Below are 4,349 nucleotides of genomic sequence, written 5' to 3'. Positions count from 1 at the left end.
GGAGAGTGGATTTTTCTCACCTGCTTCAAAGGATAGATGCTACAGAGCCACTGAAGAAAGAAGCCTGTATGTCCCAATTAATGCGTTGCCAAAAATTTCTTCTGCCTTCCCCCACTCTCCACCATCTTCCATCAATTAATGAGAAAAGTAATTGCATTTGAAAAATATCAAAGGGGAGGGGGGATTTGGTGAAATTCTTATGGGTTGGGTGCAGAGTGTTTATTGTGCTTATCTTACTCTGAAGTGGACAAGGGATTTTGTGCAAGACTCGAGCAGTGCAAGACTCCTGGAGTTCCAGGCTTACCCAGGGTGTGATTTCCTCGGAATGAGGGACAGCGGGGACTATGGTATCTTCTGGATATATGGTTTATTTACACATATATACAACCTGAGTCTACAATGGAGGGGTTCACGATATTAAAACCCCCCAAAGGCATTGCTTCTCCCATAGCCACAGTCTTGGATTCAAACACAAATCAAGCATGTCTCTCCCTTTCAGGGTTCTGCTTGCAGCCCGCTTAGTGGAGAGCAGGCACCTCCACTATGGTTTTTGTCCTTCTAACTACCAGCCAGTTGTACAGTGTTTTTCAGCTTTCCAAAGGTGCACTGCTTCCTGAAAACTCCACAATGTCCTCAGCTAGATTTCCTGTCAGTTGGTAAGAAGAGGAGGCTGCGTATCATGTACCAGAGTGCTGTCAGGTTGTGCTATTTTTAAAAAAGAAGAATTTTTTTTAATTTTAAAACAAATCAGTGCAGAAAGGTAAAAGAAAGAATTTCCCTTATAAACAAAATCAGTGAGCATGCCCTTGGAGTTTTTTCAGAACAGAAAGCACCCACTGGGGAGGCTGCAGAGAGCTGGAAAGATTCATAAAGAAAAGAAAAGTGCATATAGAAACCTGGGCCATCTCATAACAATAAGGTATGTGCAACCAGTGTTAGAAACTGAGATATGAAAGCTAGGAAATAAATGGAACCTTAAACCTAGGTTATGGGCACTGCAACGGAGTGTCTAGGTGTGTGTTTTTTTATAAAAGAATACAAAGCTGAAAATGAATGAACTGCAGCTAAATTCTTATGTGCATTTTGCACATGGTCTAGTCCTATCTGAAGACTGCAAAAAGCAAAGCCATGCTTCCCCTGTCTGCCCCCCTAATATTCTTAAGAGGGTACCTTCTCCAGTTTTCAGAGAGTGGCTGGAAGTGGGGAGGCAGAAAAAAGGTCCCCTTTTCCTTCCGGCAGTGACAGTTTTAATTTGAAATCTTAGGCACAATACTGTGCCCAGAGCTCAGAAACAGCTTGCATTAATGAAATTACCTGTCGCAAAAAATTGCTTAGAACAATGGGAGTTTCGAATGCTATGTGCAACCCAGCACTCACTAAAACTATAAATAAATTATAAAACATCCTATGAGTGAGGCAGAAAAATGGAAGCCTCTTTTGCAAAGGAAGAAGACTTTCAAGAAACCAAGGGACTAATTTCAGCACAGCACTAGTCCAAATGTAACATGAGGATGTAAGTCAAATGGATCTGTGCACAGTATAGCATGTGATGCTGTCTCAGCTGTAACTTGGACCCAAGTAGCAGAAATGCCTTGATGCTCCCACCAGGCTTGATGCTCCAAGACAGGGGGTAAAATAAATCAGCCTTTTGTGAGAAGAGCCTGGACTTTTCCTAAATTCATCAGTATTTTAGTGTGAATTTCTCCTAATAAGCACAGTTTAATGCAACATTTTTGCATGTTGTTTCCATCAATATATGCATTATTTCACACATTCCAATAGTATATTCAGCTTTGTACACATTGTTTGGCTGGAGAGCTACATCACAAAATTTGTAGAAGTGAGAAATTTGAAGGATGGCTGTATTTCAGTACAAATATTGATTTGGGAAGTTCATATTAGACAGATTTGCCTTTAAATGTGCACTGAATTAAACTCTCCCCTCTGTCCTTAGTGTCTTCTGGGATATTGTTTCATGGACAGATGTCCATGAAACATCCATTGCAAACTGCCACCATTTATTTGCCAACATAAATGGTGCCACTAGGATACCAGACAGTAATTGGTGTGATGTCTGAAAACAGCTGTTACATTAAATCTTTGATGCCTTCCATCATCAAGGAGCAGACTATGAGAAATGGCCTCCTTCTAGGTGGCAAGAAGACCTAATTCCTTTCTTGGTCCAACAGGAACAGGGAAGGAGAAGGAGAGAAAGAGAGAGACTCACTCAGCTGCTAAATTTGCCATCAGCAGCTAGCGAAAAGTTGGCTTGGCTGATTGCCCTGACAGAAATTGATGGGAGTCATGTGGCAGGCAGCACGGGAAGGAGCAATCCAATGCAAGGATTTATTATTATTATTATTGCTCAAGTTTGCAGTTGCTTGTGGTGTGCTATGCCAAGTGGGCTGTGGAAGCGCAAATGAAATAAAACCAAATTGAGGCACTGCGTTAAAGAGAGAGAGAGAGAGAAGATCCATATACTTATAAGCATATGGAGGTACTGGGGGCACGCCAGATGGTTCACCACTAATTGGGAAGGGCCTGGGTACCCTCTTATTGTGGCCATTAGAAGTAACCTCATGGTTATGAGGAGGGAACAAAGGATTAGAATGGAAGACACTCATCTGTGGATCAGAAAAGGCTTTGAGACCCTCAGGGTAATTTTAGCAGGCTGCAGTGGGTGACTGGATTCATGTGGCACAGAAAAGGACAGGCAGGGAGTGGAAAGTGGATGGCACTCTCCCAAGTACCGCCCACAAAAGCAGCTCTCTGTGACAAAAGGGGAACCACTACCTTACCTAGGCATGAATTCAAGTCTGCTCACTCATATATTTTCCTTATCTGACTCTGGAGCTTGTCCTCAATTTCCTTTCCGTAGAATGAGAGTGTCAGTGATCTACCGCGAGAATAAATGGGGAAGCAGTTATCCTTCAATACATTTACTTTAGGAATCGTCAGTATTAGTAGCTTTTAAAGTACGAGATCACACAACCTTTCTTTGATTGTTTTTGGGCTTCTGCAGCTTAACTTGAGCTCCTGAGCTATGAGAAAAGGTTTTATGGGGAAACTGGCTACAATCCAGAACTATTGGATTCTGGCAGCTCCCTCACTGAGAGAAGTGAAGTTACAGGGAACCAGGCAGAGGGGCTTCTCGATGGTGGTGCCCGCCCTGTGGAATGCCCTCCCATCAGATGTCAAGGAAATAAACAACTATCTGACTGTTAGAAGACATCTGAAGGCAGCCCTGTTTAGGGAAGTTTTTAATGTTTGATGTTTATTCTGTTTAATATCTGTTGGGAGCCTCCCAGAGAGGCTGGGGAAACCCAGCCAGATGGGCAGGGTATAAATAATAAAGTATTATTATTATTATTATTATTATTATTATTATTATTTGCACATTCCCAAGGAGGGGTCTATTAGCCATGTACTGTGATATGGAAATCTCTTTCAAACTGTCAGTACTGGGTGGCAATACATAAGGCAGCCTATTTTGGTAGGAAAGCATCAACTATAGGCATCCAAATTCTGCATAGAGTGACCATATGCCCTCCTTTGCAAGGGATAGTCCTCTATTTGAAGGAGTCCTGTTTTAATTTGTTTGTTCTCTATAGGGGGAAATTGTCTACTTGGTTTTAAAGAAGAGCACAGATATGATGGATATACAGTATTGGAAACCTGGTGGAATGGAGAGAAATGATTAGATGAAGTCACCTGTAAATATAAACTTTATAGGAAAAACAGGCTTTTTTCAATAGGAAAAGCGAAAAGTTCCAGTTCTACTTTCTCTTAGGAGGTTTCTTTTTTTATAGAAAAGACAAGGAAAGGTGCACAAGACTTCAGGGTTCAGCACACATGGGTGAGCAACAGCCATATTAACTGCTAACTAGGGACCTAGGTGCACCACAGAGCCAAGAAGGCAAGACTCTAGTGTCCTGACTCATTGTACCAGTAGCAGCTACAACTGTGCAATGGGTTACCTGTTAGTATGGCCTGAAGCTGTTTTCCCAAGAATGTTTCCAGAACTTAGTTCTTTTGATAGATACAGCTTTTGGGGGTATCCCCTCCCTGTTTAAAGGCAAATGGCTTTAAACAGGCCTTCCCCAACCTCTTGCTGTTTTCGACATGTTCCTTTTGATATCTCTCAATATGATTTTATACTATTGTTTCGTTAGCTGCCTGGGAGACTTTAAATCAGAAAGCGGGTGATAATTTTTAAAATTAATACATAAATGCATGTCCAAAGCTTTTATAACAGGGTTATTCCTTATAACAATCACAAAATGATTGATTTTTTAAATTATACAGCAATGGTACAATGAAATATAAAATTCCCATTGATCATGACTTTT

At 41.3% G+C, this 4,349-nt stretch overlaps 1 long non-coding RNA gene across 1 annotated transcript; it reads right to left on the bottom strand.

The window, feature by feature from the left end:
* Positions 1 to 350: 350 nt before the first annotated feature.
* Positions 351 to 3,172, bottom strand: LOC309366353. Its single transcript, XR_014166651.1, has 2 exons — positions 2,799 to 3,172; positions 351 to 705 (listed from the first exon to the last, which is right to left on the bottom strand). It is a non-coding gene; the product is annotated as an uncharacterized lncRNA (long non-coding RNA).
* Positions 3,173 to 4,349: the final 1,177 nt, after the last annotated feature.

Source organism: Podarcis melisellensis, assembly GCF_964234715.1.
Source record: "Podarcis melisellensis genome assembly, chromosome: 1".
Classification (NCBI taxonomy): domain Eukaryota; kingdom Metazoa; phylum Chordata; class Lepidosauria; order Squamata; family Lacertidae; genus Podarcis; species Podarcis melisellensis.
The sequence above is the reverse complement of the archived record's forward strand: the minus strand, read 5'-3'. Positions and strand labels throughout refer to the sequence as shown.